Raw genomic sequence first — 19,391 nt, forward strand, 5'->3', positions numbered from 1 at the left:
AAATCCATGTAGAGTCAAAACTGCAAATACCATACAAAAATGTGTCAAATATACTGAAATTGTCACACTTTTCTCCCTGTTTTGCTATCACTGACTTCCTCCTTTGCCTTCTCCAATACTGTGAGCTCCTTAACACAGAGACTGTATGATGTTCACCACTAAATGTCTAGAAACAAGGGAGGAAAGAAGTCACAACTTCACTCTGAAAATTAATATAGTACTAAATCTGCCTTCTTATCAACCAATATGTTCGCCCTCAGGAAGCAGCAACTGAAGAACTGGTGAAACAAAAGACCAGGACAAAACATAATACCTTTCTCCAGAGAGCACAGGGAACCTATGAATATTAGCAATAATTAAATACATTTGGTATATATTCCCAAACTGGCCAACGCCACTTGTAACTGGTCTGATCCCAACTGCTTCTTTTCTTTACGACTTTTTATTTGGAAATAGTTCAAGCCCACAATACGTTGCAAGAGTAATATAAGAAATACTTCTGTATATCCTTCATCAAGTATTCACATTTTGCCATATCTATTTTCTCTCTCTCAACACACATGGTTGCACACACACACACACACACACATATGCATGCACACACTCATTGTCGCTATCCTCATCATTTGTGTCTAGCTATTCCTTATGGTAGGATGGCTTGGGTATTTCAGAAAAGAAGAAGGAACAGTTTTATCACCCCTGCAAAACAGAGTGAGATTAAGCCTTGCATGAGAATGTATTCAGTACCTTGAGTAAAATCATCTCCCTGAAGTGTTTAGTACAGTGGACAGTGGGAAATACAACCAGAAAACAGGTGGTAAAGACCCTAAGGATTCTAGATGTTATCTAACAGAAAATAAAGAATCATTGAAAGATTTTTTGAGTAGGCTTGCGATCAAATACAAATGTTATTTTTCCAAGATAATCTGGGGATGATACACCAAAGACACAACAGAAACAAGAGAACAGTGCCAGGAAAATAAAACAAGTTCAAAACACAGAGAGTTAAGCATAAACATAATGAAACTGGATTCATCCTATTCCTATAACAAAATAAAGCTAGAGAGGTTTGAAAAGTCATTGGCCAATAACATTTAATATAAATATACTCAAATAGCACATATTTCAATTAATTAGGTTTCTAGAGGACTAACGCGGTACTTGGACTTGGACATTAAATCAATATTGGCCTTACAGACACTCCCCATGTTCTTCAGTCCTCCATTCCAATCCCTCCCCTCCCCCCCCCAATCAATACAAAAAGCTTCTATCAGCCAAAACGGACTGTACTATTTAAGTGGAAATAGCAATCTAAATTGTAATTGTAAATGTCTAAAGCTTGTAGTCTGGGGATTTTCCTAATGGGAATATTTGATGTGACTTTTTGTTATTCTTATGGTTGTGTTCATGAGTGCATCACAAGGGTGGTTTAAAGGCTTAAGTGCCATAAATTAGATTTTCTTTGAGAAATCATGTCCTTGACATATTTTTTCATTATCTGAGAAGAATGAAACAGATTTTTCGGTTAATTAGTACTAAGGCATGCATTTTGCATTAGCATTAAGTTTACCAAAATGGCTTTAAAAACTTGAACAGATGGCAGAATTATAATAACTTTTCCTTATGATTTAGGTTAAGAATAAGTGTCAAGAGAACTCTCCGTCTGCCTAACTTTTCCGTAACGTTAATGAATTGAATAGATATGATGTACTGCTTTTCTCACAGAGGTGTAAACAACTCTGTCTCACCTTCGATGAATATAATGAGCTGTGGAAATACGTTTCAGTATTATCTATCTAGGGGGTAAAGGGATTTCCCAGGGTTTAAACATCAATCCACACAGAAACAATTCTAAAGCCTGAACATTAACTGAGTAGGATCGAGCATGGGTTGCAAAGATAGAGTCTCCAGGGGCCTGGCAGGTAGAGTAAATGAGTTGAGTTGACTTGCTCTAAGGATGATAGGGAAGAGTGGGGATTGCAATAGACTGGGCAGAGCAAGCATCATCCAAAGGCTGTGGACTGTCGGTCCAGTGAGTGACTGTCGGTCACGCACTAACTGCTCTCATGCGTGGACTGCAGACCTTGTACAGCCAGAGGAGGAGATTCTTCCAAAGCACAAAATCTAAATTTTGCATATGAAGTCTCCCAATTAAAACTGTGGCAGCTATTTCATATTTTCTTTAAAAAAAAAAAAAAGTAAATAAATAAAGCCAAGAGGACCAGGAAAAATAGTCTGTGGGCCTCCAGTTGGCCATGGATAACATCACTCTGCAACCCTGGATGGGCAAGGACAGATATCGGTAATTGGTGTTTATGGTCAGTACTATGGCTTATGTCATGCCCAGTCCTTATTAGGAACTCAGCCCGAGTGAAACACTTTAAGTTAGTACGTTCAATCTGCTTTACAGCTTGGTTTTCAAAAGTAAATTGTGGTGAAAAATGCATGAATTCTAACGACTAGATCACCATGATACCCTGTACAGATGATCTTGAGCTCAGGGACCTCCACTGTGCTCAGCTAGCTCTTCATCCTCCCTTCTTGACTCCTTAAATTCTCTACAGTGCCTATGCTAAACTCTCACCCCATGTGTCTTAAAAGTCATTAGTAACTGATATTAGACAATAATGAGAGATTGTGCACATTTTCCTAGCCTTCATACGCTTTAACTGCACTGCAGCACTGAATATCTTATCTCCCTAGGTCTCTCATCATCGACATCAAGCTTCCCAAATTTCGCCACTGCACTAAATTCATCCTTCTTTCTTGAACCTTCTCCTGATCTCTCTTATATTACCTGCTTGGTTAACTTCTCTCTCTGACTCTTCCTAGATCAATTCTCTCCTTACACTGTGATTTGATAATAAAGGGTAATGAGCACTACCCATCGACCTATTTTTCACGGACTTCTTTTCGCCTAATAAATGGAATCTTCTAGCCTTATGCCCTTTTTCTCAGGTAAAGATTTCATTCACTCCTTGGTTTTCACCCTTACTCTGTTCAGGACGACTCCCAGATCAATCAATATGTTAAAATTCAGATCCCCCAAATCCAGGTTTAAAACCTTAAAGAAGGGGGGAAGAAGGGAAGTGGAGTGGAGATGGAATAATAGTAACAATAGCAGCCAACATTTATTGACCTTTTACTTTGAGTCAAGCTTACTTAATGTGCACTATATGCACTACCTTATTTAATTTTCACAAAACTAGAAGATAGGTGGCGTTTTAATGCCATTTTATAGATGAGCAAACTCAAGATGAAAGAGGTCAAATTCCCTCACAGTTGTCACATGACTAGGTAGATCCAGGATCCAAATATTGGTCCAGTCTTAGCCACCAGGCTCATCTTCTTTACTTCCTACCTGTAATGAATTGATAATTTTGGTAGATCCCACCTTGACTTAGTAACTTGCTTCTTCCACTCTGCTCCAATCCAGAACCATCACCCCAGTCACACCCTTCAAGACTCCTCTCTTTTGGACATTGCAATAATCTCCTAACTGTTCTTAATGTCTCTAGTTTTTTTCTCGTCAAACCAAATTTTCACACTTATGATCTTACTAATATCCAGCTTCTAGCAAGTCCTTTAAGGAAAAAAAAAAAGCGTGCTTCAGTGGAAAATGATGCACACCTATTCCTCTTCATTGTTTGAGCTATTTTACAACTCTATAAGTTATTGGTAACCGACAGTAATGCAAATATTAGACATGAAAATTACGTCCTGTCTGGTAGAGGTTTAACTGACTTCCTCCACACTCCATCCAGCCTCATTACCTGCAGAAAAACCAGTTTGGACTCCATTTGTACATTCATCTCAATATTCCCATTCTATAAATGTTACTTTTTTAAATTCTCTTTTGAACTAACTACAACATCTGTGGGGTCCCTTATGAATTAACTAAAATCATTAATACACTGTTATTTTTATATATGTATGACAGTCAAGATTATATCTATTGCCGAAAATTATTTTTTTTAAACGTCCAGCTTCTCACAGGTCCATCCTTTAGTCAAAAGCTTTCAATGGGCACCACTAACCAAATGAATTAAGTCCAGAGACCTCACCATGCAGTTCAAACCCAACATTATAACTACTCTACTCTGTCAGCTGTATAGTCATTCTACTTTTCTCACCCATTCACACCCTCCCATATAGGCCAAAGGCAATCCCTTGGGTCCCAGATACACATTTCACTCTTGCAGTTTTCTTCCTTTGTTGATGCTAATGTTTTCACCTGAAATGTGGTAAAAGTGTTCGTAGAGTGTTCAATATAAATAGCTGCTATGGATGCTTTAGACCCCTGCTTCTAAACTTTTTCATGGAGATAATACAGGCAAACAAAATTACTATTTGCTTCACTAGGGTGAAAGAAAGGGGAGGAGGAGAAAATAAAGTGGAATGACAGAAGCAGAGATTTTATAAAGTCTCACGCTTTATCTTAAAAATGTATACAGATTTTTTTTTATCCACTCCATAATATAACACAGGATTCCCTGAAAGCAAATAAGTCCACTCACAAATATTATACTAAAATTGACATTCCAGGAAGGTGATTTACCTAAACCTGTGGATTTACAGACCCAGGTGAATTACTTCACAATGTGGAACTTTACCCCGTCCTCCCAGAAAACAGGGATAGTTAAGAAACCCTCCCCTACCCTTCTATGAAAGATCCACCCTGCCATGCTTCATCAGGATTCCCTTATATACCTGCCGCTATGAAACGCCATGATCCTTTCCATTTCTTGGAGATGTTCTTTGTTAATGAGTCTTCTTCTTGCGCAACAATCTGAATAAAACTATTTCCTTAATTGCCCAGTACATTATGTCTTTGACACATGACATTCCAAAGAGTATGCCCTACTTTGAAAAGCATATGACTTTACCTGATACCTTTCAAGATTATAAATGTGGAATCTTGTACTTAATGGCATATTAAATTATGATAGTAGGAACAAAAATCCAAACTTTTTGTGGTTCTGAAAGATTTTTCTCACCCCACCTCCACTGAAATTAATAAACTGAAATTAAATCCTTATCCTACACCATACACAAAATCAACTCTAAATGGATAACAGATTTAAATTTTACATCTTAAATGGTAAAACTCCTAGAAAAAAGCGTAGGGAAAAATTTCCATGACATCAGTCTTGGCAATGATTTTTTCCATGTGCTACTGAAAATGGAGGAAACAAAAGTAAAAATAAACAAGTCGGACTTCTTCCACCTAAAAAATCTCTGCACAGAAACAAAACAAAACAGAAAATCAAGAAAATGAAAAGGCAACCTACAGGAGAAAATATTTGCAAACCATATATCTGATAAGGGGTTAATAGCCAAACTCTAAAAGGGATTCATACGACTCTAAGGCAAACAACAACAAAACAATTAAAAAATGGGCAAAGGATCTAGACAATTTTTTCCAAAGAAGACATACAAATGACCAGTAGATATATGAAAAGATGTTGAACATTACTAATCATCAAGGAAACGCAAATAAAAACCACAATGGGATATCATCTCACAACTATCAGGATGGCTATAATCAAAGGGTCAGCAAGGATGCAGAGAAGAGGAAACTGTCGATGGGAATATAAATTGGTATATCTATTACGGAAAACAATACAAAAATTAAAAAATAGAACTAACATATGATCTAGCAATCTCACTTCTTGGTATATATACAAAGGAAAAGAGATACCTGTATTCCTATGTTTAATGCAGCATTATTCACAAAAGACAAGAATGGAAACAACCTAAGTGTCTGTCAAAATATAAAGAAAGAAAATGTGGCATGTGTATATACACACACACACACACACACACACAAAATGGAATATTATTCAGCCTTAAAAAAGAAGGATTTCTTGCCATTTACAACAGTATGGATAAACCCAGAGGACACTGTGCTAAGTGAAATAAGCCAGACACAGAAGGACAAATATTGCATTATGTCACTTACATGTGAAATCTAACAAAGTTAAACTCATAGAAACAGAGTAGAAGGGTAGCTACCAGAGGACAGGAGGTAGGAGAAATGGGAGATATTGGTCAAAAGGTACAAACTTTCAATTATAAGACGAGGAAGTTCTACAAGTATCGGTTCAAGATGGTGGAGAAGGACGTGCTCTCACTCCCTCTTCCGAGAACACCAGAATCACAACTAACTACTGAACAATCATCGACAGAAAGATACTGGAAATCACCAAAAAAGATACCCCAAATCTAAAGACAAAGGAGAAGCCACAATGAGATGGTAGAAGGGGCGCAATCACAATAAAATCAAATCCCATGACTGTTGGGTAGGTGACTCACAAACTGGGGAACACTTATACCGCAGAAATCCACCCACGGCAGTGAAGGTTCTGAGCCCCACGTCAGGTTTCCGAACCTGGGGTTCCAGCAATGGGAGGAGGAATTCCTAGAGAATCAGACTTTGAAGGCTAGTGGGATTTGATTACAGGACTCTGACAAGACTGGGGGAAACAGAGACTCCATTCCTGGAGGGCACACACAAAGTAGTGTATGCATCGGGACCCAGAGGAAGGACCAGTGACCCCAAGGGAGACTGAACCAGACCCACCTGCTAATGTTGGAGGGTCTCCTGCAGAGGCGGGGTGGGGGGGTGGCTCTGTCTCACCATGAGGAAAAGGACACTGGCAGCAGAAGTTCTGAGAAGTACTCCTTGGCATGAGCCCTCCAAGAGTCTGCTATTAGCCCCACCAAAGAGGCCAGGAAGGCTCCAGTGTTGGGTCGCCTCAGGCCAAACAACCAACAGGGAGGGAACCCAGCCCCACCCATCAGCAGTCAAGCGGATTAAAGTTTTACTGAGCTCTGCCAACCAGAGCAACAGCCAGCTCTACCCACCACCAGTCTCTCCCATCAGGAAACTTGAACAAGCCTCTTAGCCTCATCCACTAGAGGGCAAACAGCAGAAGCAAGAAGAACTACAATCCTGCGGCCTGTGGAACAAGAACCACATTCAAGAAAATTAGAGAAGAGGTAAAGGCAGAGGGCTATGTACCGGATGAAGGAACAAGATAAAACCCCAGAAAAACAACTAAATGAAGTGGAGATAGGCAACCTTCCAGAAAAAGAATTCAGAATCATGATAGTGAAGATGATCCAGGACCTCGGAAAAAGAATGGAGGCAAATATCGAGAAGATGCAAGAATGTTTAACAAAGACCTGGAAGAATTAAAAAACAAACAAACAGAGATGAACAATACAATAACTAGAATGAAAACTACGCTAGAAGGAATCAATAGCAGAATAACTGATGCAGAAGAACAGATAAGTGACCTGGAAGACAGAATGGTAGAATTCACTGCTGTGGAACAAAATAAAGAAAAAAGAATGAAAAGCAATGAAGACAGCCTAAGAGACCTCTGGGACAACATTAAATGCAACAATATTCGCACGACAGGGGTCCCAGAAGGAGAAGAGAGACAGAAAGGACCAGAGAAAATATTTGAAGACATTATAGTCGAAAACTTCCCTAACATGGGAAGGGAAACAGCCACCCAAGTGCAGGAAGTGCAGAGAGGCTCATACAGGATAAACCCAAGGAGAAACATGCTGTGACACATAGTAATCAAATTGGCAAAAATTAAAGACAAAGAAAAATTATTGAAAGCAGCAAGGGAAAAACGACAGATAACATACAAGGGAACTCCCATAAGGTTAACAGCTGATTTCTCAGCAGAAACTCTACAAGCCAGAAGGGACTGGCATGATATACTGAAAGTGACGAAAGGGAAGAACCTACAACAAAGATTACTCTACCTGGCAAAGATCTCATTCAGATTCTAAGGAAAAATCAAAAGCTTTACAGACAAGCAAAAGCTAAGAGAATTCAGCACCACCAAACAAGCTCTACAACAAATGCTAAAGGAACTTCTGTAAGTGGGAAACACAAGAGAAGAAAAGGATCTAAAAAAAAAACCCCAAAACAATTAAGAAAATGGTCATAGGAACATACATATCGATAATTACCTTAAACGTGAATGGATTAAATGCTCCAACCAAAAGACACAGGCTTGCTGAATGGATAGAAAAACAAGACCCATATATATGCTGTCTACAAGAGACCCACTTCAGACCTAAGGACACATACAGACTGAAAGTGAGGGGATGGAAAAAGATATTCCATGCAAATGGAAATCAAAAGAAAGCTGGAGTAGCAATACTCGTATCAGATAAAATAGACTTTAAAATAAAGAATGTTACAAGAGACAAGGAAGGACACTACATAATAATCAAAGGATCAATCCAAGAAGAAGATATAAGAATTATAAACATATATGCACCAAACATAGGAGCACCTCAATACATAAGGCAACTGCTAACAGCTATAAAAGAGGAAATTGACAGTAACACAATAATAGTGGGGGACTTTAACACCTCACTCACACCAATGGACAGATCATCCAAACAGAAAATTAATAAGGAAACACAAGCTTTAAATGACACAATAGACCAGATAGATTGAATTGATACTTATAGGACATTCCATCCAAAAACAGCAGATTACACTTTCTTCTCAAGTGCACACAGAACATTCTCCGGGATAGATCATATCTTGGGTCACAAATCAAGCCTCAGTAAATTTAAGAAAACTGAAATCATATCAAGCATCTTTTCTGGCCACAACGCTATGAGGTTAGAAATCAATTACAGGGAAAAAAATGTAAAAAACGCAAGCACATGGAGGCTAAACAACACGTTACTAAATAACCAAGAGATCACTGAAGAAATCTAAGAGGAAATCAAAAAATACCTAGAGACAAATGACAATGAAAACACGATGATCCAAAACCTATGGGACGCAGCAAAAGCAGTTCTAAGAGGGAAGTTTATAGCTATACAAGCCTACCTCAAGAAACAAGAAAAATCTCAAATAAACAATCTAACCTTACACCTAAAGGAACTACGGAAGGAAGAACAAACAAAACCCAAAGTTAGCAGAAGGAAAGTAATCATCAAGATCAGAGCAGAAATAAATGAAATAGAAGCAAAGAAAACAATAGCAAAGATCAATAAAACTAAAAGCTGGCTCTTTGACAAGATAAACAACATTGATAAACCATTACCCAGACTCATCAGGAAAAAGAGGGAGAGGACTCAAATCAATAAAATTAGAAATGAAAACGGAGAAGTTACAACAGACACCCAGAAATACAAAGCATCCTAAGAGACTACTACAAGCAACTCTATGTCAATAAAATGGACAACCACGAAGAAATGGACAAATTCTGAGAAAGGTATAACCTTCCAGGAATGAACCAGGAAGAAATAGAAAATATGAACAGACCAATCACGAGTAATAAAATTGAAACTGTGATTAAAAATCTTACAACAAACAAAAGTCCAGGACCCGATGGCTTCACAGGTGAATTCTACCAAACATTTAGAGAAGAGCTAACACCCATCCTTCTCAAACTCTTCCAAAAAATTGCAGAGGAAGGAACACTCCCAAACTCATTCTATGAGGCCACCATCACTCTGATACCAAAACCAAAGATACTACAAAAAAAGAAAATTACAGACCAATATCACTGATGAATATTCTATTCATTTATTTGCAAAAATCCTCAACAAAATATTAGCAAACAGAATCTAACAACACATTAAAGGATCATACACCATGATCAAGTGCGATTTATCCCAGGGATGCAAGGATTCTTCAATATATGCAAATCAATCAATGTGATACACCATATTAAAAACTTGAAGAATAAAAACCATATGATCATCTCAATAGATGCAGAAAAAGCTTTTGACATAATCAACACCCATTTATGATAAAAACTCTCCAGAAAGTGGTCATAGAGGGAATCTACCTCAACATAAAAAGGCCATATACGAAAAACCCACGGCAAACATCATTCTCAATTGTGAAAAACTGAAAGCATTTCCTCTAAGATCAGGAACAAGACAACGACATCCACTCACACCACTATTATTCAACATAATTTTGGAAGTCCTAGCCATGGCAATCAGAGAAGAAAAAGAAATAAATGGAATACAAATGGGAAAAGAAGAAGTAAAACTGTCACTGTTTGCAGAGCACGTGATACTATACATAGAGAATCCTAAAGATGCCACCAGAAAACTATTAGAGCTAATCAATGAATTTGGTAAAGTAGCAGGATACAAAATTAATGCATAGAAATCTCTTGCATTCCTATATACTAATGATGAAAAATGTGAAAGAGAAATTAAGGAAACACTCCCATTTACCATTCCAACAAAAAGAATAAAATACCTAGGAATAAACCTACCTAAGGAGACAACAGACCTGTATGAAGAAAACTATAAGACACTGGTGAAAGAAACTAAATATGATACCAACAGATGGAGAGATATACCATGTTCTTGGATTGGAAGAATCAATATTGTGAAAATGACTATACTACCCAAAGCAATCTACAGATTCAATGCAATCCCTATCAAACTACCAGTGGCATTTTTTACAGAACTAGAACAAAAAATCTTAAAATTTGTATGGAGGCACAAAAGACCCCGAATAGCTGAAGAAGTCTCGAGGGAAAAAAGCGGAGCTGGAGGAATCAGACTCCCTGACTTCAGACTATACTACAAAGCTACAGTAATCAAGACAATATAGAACTGGCACATAAACAGAAATACAGATCAATGGAACAGGATAGAAAGCGCAGAGATAAACCCATGCACATATGGTCACCTAATCTATGACAAAGGAGGCAAGGATATACAATGGAGAAAAGACAGCCTCTTCAATAAGTGGTGCTGGGAAAACTGGACAGCTACATGTAAAAGAATGAGATTAGAACACTCCTTAATACCACACATAAAAATAAACTCAAAATGGATTCAAGACCTAAATGTAAGACCGGACACTATAAAACTCGTAGAGGAAAACATAGGAAGAACACTCTCTGACATAACTCACAGCAAGATCTTTTTTGATCCACCTCCTAGAGTAGTGGAAATAAAAACAAAAATAAACAAATGGGACCTAATGAAACTTCAAAGCTTTTGCACAGAAAAGGAAACCATAAACAAGACAAAAGGACAACCCTCAGAATGGGAGAAAATATTTACAAATGAATCAACAGACAAAGGACTAATCTCCAAACTATATAAACAGCTCATGCAGCTCAATATTAAAAAAACAAACAACCCGGGCTTCCCTGGTGGCGCAGTGGTTGAGGGTCCACCTGCCGATGCAGGGAACACGGGTTCGTGCCCCGGTCTGGGAGGATCCCACATGCTGCGGAGCGGCTGGGCCCGTGACCCACGGCCGCTGGGCCTGCGCGTCCGGAAATGGGCAGAAGACCTAAATAGACATTTCTCCAAAGAAGACATACAGATGGCCAAGCAGCACATGAAAAGCTGCTCAACATCACTAATTATTAGAGAAATGCAAATCAAAACTACAATGAGGTTCACCTCACACCAGTTAGAATGGGCATCATCAGAAAATCTACAAACAACAAATGCTGGAGAGGGTGTGGAGAAAAGGGAACCCTCTTGCACTGTTGGTAGGAATGTAAATTGATACAGCCACTATGGAGAACAGTATGGAGGTTCCTTAAAAAACTAAAAATAGAATTACCATATGATCCAGCAATCACACTACTGGATATATACCCAGAGAAAAACCGTAATTCAAAAAGACACATGGAGCCCAATGTTAATTGCAGCTCTATTTACAATAGCCAGGTCATGGAAGCAACTTACATGCCCATCGACAGATGAATGGATGAAGAAGTAGTGGTACATATGTACAATGGAATATTACTCAGCCATAAAAAGGAACATAATTGGGTCATTTGTAGAGACGTGGATGGATCTAGAGACTGTCATACAGAGTGAAGTAAGTCAGAAAGAGAAAAACAAATATCATATATTAATGCATGTATGTGGAACCTAGAAAAATGGTACAGATGAACCAGTTTGCAGGGCAGAAATTGGGACACAGATGTAGAGAACAAATGTATGGACACCAAGGGGGGAAAGTGGCAGGGGGTGGGGTTGGTGGTGGGATGAATTGGGAGATTGGTATTGACATATATACACTGATGTGTATAAAATTGATGACTAATTAATTAGAACCTGCTGTATAAAAAAATAAAATAAAATTCCAAAATTCCCCCCCCAAAAAGATGAGTAATTTCTAAATACCTAACTTACATCATGATAACTACACTTAAAAGTTATATATTATATACTTGAAATCTGCTAAGACTGTCTTAAGTATTCTCACTAAATACACACAGAAAAAAGGTAAAGGTAACTATGTGAGATGACGGATATATTAATTGGCCCGACTGTGGTAAGCATCTAATAATTTATATGTATATCAAAATATCATGTTGTATACCGAAAAATTATGCAACAATACAATTTTTATTTATCAATTACACCTCAGTAAAGCTGAGGGGAAAATGTGACTACCAAGGCTACAACCATAAGAACTACCTACAGAGGAATCATTGAGCAGGCCAGGCATTGCGGAGGCTGGGGAAACAAGTGGGCAGAGATCCTTTATAAGATCCTTAAGATTTCTGAAAATTAAGATTGCTAGAAACAGACACTAGTTTTCATTCCTCCTTCTTTCAACAAATATTGTTAGGACATAGATGAGGGGCTGGGAACTAGAGATACAATTTGTTCAAGGGAAAGCTATGGGATCTTTATTAAAGCTTTGAAATTCAAACCAAAGATAAGGTTCAAAGGATGAAGATGGATGTGGAGGTGTGAGGAGATGCTTCAGGGCTGCTACAAAACATCAAAACATTCTAAGAACAGGATGGAAAGAGCATAAGTTACAGAAACAGCAAAATATAATGTCTTGCATTAAAAAAAAAAAAGTAAAACCTTAAAATATGCAGGAACTGGGTTAATATTCATTAACTCACTAAATCCTTGAAGTAACTCTAAGAGCTAAGTACTATTATTATCCCCACTATAAAAAGTAACACAGCCTCAGAGATGTTAATTAACTTGCCCAGAGTCTTGCAGACAGTAAGCAGCTGGGCTCTCCAACTCAAAACCATATTGCAGTAATGCCTCCCAACTGCTCCCACAGGACTTTAGGAAAGGGTATCCACATAAATTGTAATCTGGAATTGGAAGGGAAAGAAAAAATAAACAGGAGGTCAGACCTCCTATGCTTCACCAGGGAGTCTGAACTTCATCCTGAGGCTATGGGAAGACAAGCAAAGACTCCAAGAGAAGGCAAAGAATAAGTGGGGACCTAGCAATGGATAATCCAGTACTGGGTGGACTAACAATGGGTCCCCTCCAGAGCACCAAAATGAATTAGAATAAAGGAGAAGGCAAACCACAGGTTAAATTTCTCTAGTAAGTCCAAAGTCCAAAGTCCAAAGAAAGAATTTACTTTGAGGGGTACCAGAATATGCCACTCCAAAATATGCCACTTTGGCATTTGGATTATTTGGAGCTAACTCCTTTTGAAACTAGCAGACTCAGGAAAAGCTCCAAAAAATGGGGTTGCAAAAATGTAAAGGAGATTTACATATTATAAAGGAAATTTCCATTTGTAAAGATGCCTCCCTCTCCCACACCTGGAAGAGCTGCACTCTTAACCACTCTTATCAAGGGAGAAAGCACAGACTTACATCTTTATAACAAACCTTAGGAAACAACCCTTGTTTACCCTACTTCTCCTGGTCAGTTTCCCATGACTTGCTTTCCCCACCAAAAAGCCCAAAACCCCTTTGCCTTCAGTCTAAGATGGTATGTACAAGTCCATGTTCTAACCAGCACTCTGAGTTTACTCATCTCTGGGAACTCCCAAGTTTTACATGTGTGATGCACATGTTAATAATCTGTTTATTTTTCTCCTGTTAATCTGTCTTTGGTCAGGCTCATTTACAGGACCCCAACTGGAGAAACTAAGATGAGTAAAAGAAAAGATTAGTCTCTCCCTAAGCTTTAAGATAAGGAAATATTCAAAACATCTTTAAACACCTGTGAAAAATCAAGTCTGAATTCTGTGCCACTAACTACTATAGTTACTTGAGGGGAAGAAGAAATGAGTTCTTAGGGAAGACCTAGCAAAAGCATCCTACCAGTTCTAAGGGCCATCAAGGTGTAGGAGGTTGGTTCACGCTTCAGGGCATGCCAATTAAATATGACAACTACTGCAAATTAGTGGGTAACTCAGTGAGATATTTAAATACCTTGCTTACTGGATTACTGCCACTGTGGCAGACTTTTCTCTCCCTAAAAAAAAAAAAAAAAAATGGTGTCTGGAGAGACAAAGTGTAAAATACAGTAGTTATTTTTCCTCTGCCAAGGTGGGAGTATTAAGAAACTTGACGTATCAACTTTTATTTAGAAGTCTGAAAACTTCAAACAAATGAATAGACTACCAAACTGAAAACAATTTTTATGGCTTTAGATTTGACACACTGTTTTATATATAAATACTGCTGAAACCTTAATGAATTCTAATAAAATTATTTATTGTATCACGTTTTTCTTTCACCCAAGACACAGAAGAAAAGGAAAACGAAAGACATATACTCCATCAACTCTAAGATGGCACTGACTGTAAAAAACACAGTGATTTCAAAGAGGCTAAAAATGGAAAAAAAAAATGTGCCTCTTAGAATAAAAAGAAGTGCAATGTTCTGATCACAGTCATCAGTCTTGCTGATGTGGAAGTTCTTTCACTATAATAAAATTCAAGATTTTTCAGTAAGGTAGTCTGTTCATATGTAAGAGACCCTTTTGATGTTTCAGGAGTCCAGCAAAAACAAACTTCAAGACATACAGAAAAGAAACCAGCCAATGTCAGATACTGTTCAGCATGAAGACTGCACTCATGGTAAACTAAATCGAGGAGGTACGTTAAGGGATAAACTTGGCTTTAGAAATGTGACTACCAAACTACCATACGGTACATGGCAAGATGTAAAGCATGTCAGTGTATAATAATTTAAAGTTAAGAACACTGCTTTCATACAAATATAAAGTAAACATGTCAAAAATTAATTTACATTATTAATGAGGGAACCAGCAAGACGGCAAGGTGTACCAGAATACACCACCCCAAAATAGGCCTCTTTGGCATGTGGATTACTTTGAGCTAACAGACTCAGAAACAGCTTTAAAAACAACAAACAGGTTTTCCTTTTGTAAAGGAAATTTACATTTATAAAGAAAACTTCTGTCTGTAAAGGTGTCTCCTTCTCCCATACTGGAAAGAGTAAGACTCTTAGCAATCTTATCAATGGAGAAGGCACTAACTACAACATGCTTAACAAACCTTATTAAACAACCCTTTTCTACCATATTTTTCCTGGTCACCTTCCCATAACTTGCCTCCCCAAACTCCTTTTTTTGTTTGTTTTAGCCTAAGATGGTATACAAACCCAGGTTTTAACCACCCCTTTGGGTTACTCGACACTGGTGCTCCCATGTATACATGTGTAATGTTGATGTTAATGAACTTCTGTTTGTTTTTCACCTGTTAATCTGTCTTTGGCCAGGCTCATTGATAGGGCCCCAGTTGGAGAACTTAAGACTAGTAGAGGAAAAGATTTTTTCTTCCCTTACAATTGTCATACTGGTTTCCTAACTTAATAGAAAGCTATGGTGATCTAAAGTATGGTGATCTACTATGGTAAGCTACAGTATGGTTATTATTTTAAGGATAGATATATGTGTAGCTCAGCAAAACAGAACAGAGAATCCAGAAATAAACCCACACATTTATGGTCAATAATTTCAGCCAAGGTGGCAGGTACTGCAATAAATAAAATACACTTTTATTCAACAAATGGTCCTGGTACAAATGGCCATCTTCTGGGAAAAGAAATAAATCTCAACCATAATTTCACTCCATATACAAAAGATGACTCAAAATTAATTCTAGATCTAAGCAAGTAAGCTAACACTGTAAAACTTTCAAAAGGGAGGAAGTGAAAGATTTTTTGTTTTTTTTAAATTGAAGACATTTTCGATTTCTTTTGGGAACTTTACCAATTATTTGAAAAATCGGGACAAAAATTTCTTTTGACTCATTTTGATCTGTTGAAATTGAACTTCTTATGTCCTGAGGTGGTTGGCTAAGAATACCACCAACAAGATATGTGCCATCGTCTTCCACGGTGTTCAACACAATGCGGGAGAAAAATACTACAGGTGGATCCAAAGAGAAAACCTTCCACCACATTCTCCGTTCATCCTTAATTTTCAGCATTTAAATTCTTGGGGGGAAACGTTCTCCAAGGACTACCCTGTAGGTAGTGGCACCCTAGCAGGCAACGTAATACTCCTCTGTACAGACATGATAAAGCAGGAAATCAAAAGCAGGGATAGACATATTCAAGCAGTAAAGGGATTTTCAATTCATTTAGCTGAACATTCATTCATAAGCCCTTCTACCAATAATTTAGTCCACATTAGACATATCAAAACCAGTGGCCAGAAAAGCTATAGCTTTAAGAAAAAAAAAACAAAAAAGTCTGACTATGGAAGGTTATCACAAGGGATATGTGATTTAAGAAAAGATTTGAAAACCTCCCATGAACACATCTCACCTCACCATTAAAAGATGCAGGCTCTTCTGTCTTATTTAATCCTCATAAAACTAAACACATGTGTATTAAAAGATATTAAGTTAATAGTTCATATAAAAGTGCAAAGGAGCAAATACCCAAGTGAACTCTTTAGAATTCTCTGCAAAGCCTTTACTGGGAACGACTTCAATATCCAGGCAGTTGGATATAGACTCCCCTTTTCTCCCTTCCTGTATTTAGGTAGTTCTCAAATGCTCAAGTGTATAAGAATTACTATACAGTGTCACCTACCAAAACCACGAATGCATCACGGGCCACTAAGGAATTTCCAAGGAAATCATGAAGAAATGTGTTTCTCAAGCTTCTGTTCATTATTTTGTCCCTAATGAGCCTTTTTAGACATTATTTTCTTAACTGCTCCCCTACAGTTTTATTACCACAGATTTCCTGTGCATGTGTTTATGTACTGTGTATATATCATTTATACATGAAAAAAGTAAGATGTTTATTGTTTCCCCAAACTAATTTTCACCCACTAACAGGTATTATCACCCCCACTGAGAATACATGACCTAACATGATCTCTAGCTTAATGCATGCGATCCTCACATAACTTCAATGGCTTCTTTCAAAGAAAAGTCTATTTCCAAGAGACTTCTCGTTTGGGTATATATATTGAAATTTGTTTTCTTCACACTAGTTGTTTCTAAACTTTTCTAATAAAGCACATATTTGTAGTGAAGAAGGAATGCACACTCTGAAGACGAAAACCACATGTGTACATACTCAGCAAAGGAGGAAATGTATTTGAGCTTTGGCATCTTAAAACATTATGTGATTTGGGAAAGAACAGCCTTTTTAGCAATGATCCTGGAACAAGTGGATATCCACATGTAAAATAACGCAGTCGGGCTCCTACCTCACACCATATACAAAAATTAACTCAAAATGGATCAAAGGTCTAAATGCAAGGGTTTAAACTATAAAACTTAGAAGAAAACATAAGTAAATCTTTGTGACCACAGATTAGGCAATGGTTTCTTAGATGTGACACCAAAAGCATGAGCAACAATAATAACAAAAATAGATAAATTGGACTCCATCAAAACGTACAAGTTTGTGCTTCAAAGACACTATCAAGAAAATGAGAAGACAACCAGAAGAATGGGAGAAAATATTTGTAAATCATATATATGATAAGGAATCTGTGTGTCATATATGTAAAATTCTTACAGCTCAATAAATACATAGACAACCCAATTTTTAAAAACAGGTAAAGGATCTATATCCTGTTCTCTAAACACAATAAACAAATGACCAGTAAGCACAGGAAAAGACACTGAACATCATCAGCTATTAGAAAAATGCAAATCAAAAGCACAATGAGGTATCACCTCACACCCATAAAGATGGCTATAACAAAAACACAGTTAACAAGTGGTGACAATTGGGAGAAATTAGAACCCTCACATACTGCTGATGGTAATGTAAAATGGTGCATGCACTTTGGAAAACATTCAAGTATTTCCTCGAGAGGTTTAACATAGTTACCATATAATCCACCAACTGCACTCTTACACATATGTCCAAGAGAAACAAAAATGTTTGTCCACACAAAAATTTGTGCGTGAATGTTTATAACATTATTCATAGTTATTCATATTTGCCCCAAAGAAGGAAGAACTTAAATATCCATCAGTTGATAACAGACAGATAGAATGGAATATTATTAGCAATAAAAATAAATCAAGCTTCTGATACATCCCACAACTTGGATGAACCTTAAAAACATGATGCTAAGTGAAATAACATGCACCAAAGATCACATATTTTGTGATGTCATTTATATGAAATACCTGGAATAGGCCAATAGAAGCAGAAAGTAGATTAGTGATTGCCTAGGGATGGTGGGGTTAGTGACAAATGGAGAGTGAATGCTAATGACTATGAGGTTTCTTTTGGGGGTGATGAAAATTGATTGTGGTGATGGTTACACAACTCTGAGTATACTAAACACTATGAAATTGGACACTCTAAATGGGCAACTGGTATGGTATATGAGTTATATTTCAATAAAGCTGTTACCTAAAAAGTCAGAAACCAAGGAAAAAGAAACAATCAGATTCCCAGATCCTCTTACCCACTCCCTAGAACCAGGGGACTGCCATGCCTCTACCCTGGCCAATGACTCAAGCTTTGTCCCTACAGAGGATAAAACACAGGGTCTCTGGGCGTGGAGTACATCAGGCATAGTTATATAGCAAGGCTCTGGGAAGAGACTTCTTCAGGGATTTGGAAGTTACAGAACACTGGAAGTGTGTGAACATCTTGAGAAGGTATTGAAGAGTGAAGAGTCTGGGGGTGAGACAGTGATAAGTATTTAGAAAACCAAACAAATTACAAGACAAGACAATTACTTCCAGAGAAAACAATAGGCAGGAAAAAGACAGTGATGGTAGGAACTCCATGGTTCAGCTTTAGATGGCATTTACATAGAACACTAATGTAAATATTCAATATTTATTTCATCAAAATTAGAGGAAAACTATATTGGGATCAGAAGGGAAGGAAGGGAACCACGTGAAATACAAGTGGAAGGATAAAGGATGGTTAAATCTTCTGGTTCCACAGGGAAAATCAATTGAAAAGCTTGAAATTAAAAAAAAAAAAGTAGGAATACAAAAATGTTATTTAGAGATATGGAGGTAAAAAACAATCAGTTAAAAAAAAGGGATGTGGAGTGAGAGAGGAGGAAGGATATTATAGAGTTTGCTTTTCCGAAATAATGAACCTTGTAGAATTATTTGATTTTACACACACATACAATCAATGGGAAATGCTTGCAAGTTGTAC

The 19,391-nt window shown here is 37.5% G+C and overlaps 1 protein-coding gene across 7 annotated transcripts in view; it reads right to left on the reverse strand.

The window, feature by feature from the left end:
• The window catches only part of FHIT (fragile histidine triad diadenosine triphosphatase), a 1,436,343-nt gene that overhangs the window by 498,057 nt on the left and 918,895 nt on the right, over positions 1 to 19,391 (reverse strand). The window lies entirely within an intron of this gene.

This window comes from Aethalodelphis obliquidens, unplaced genomic scaffold (assembly GCF_003676395.1).
Source record: "Aethalodelphis obliquidens isolate GAN/ISIS:26980383/991018 unplaced genomic scaffold, ASM367639v1 scaffold22, whole genome shotgun sequence".
Lineage (NCBI taxonomy): Eukaryota > Metazoa > Chordata > Mammalia > Artiodactyla > Delphinidae > Aethalodelphis > Aethalodelphis obliquidens.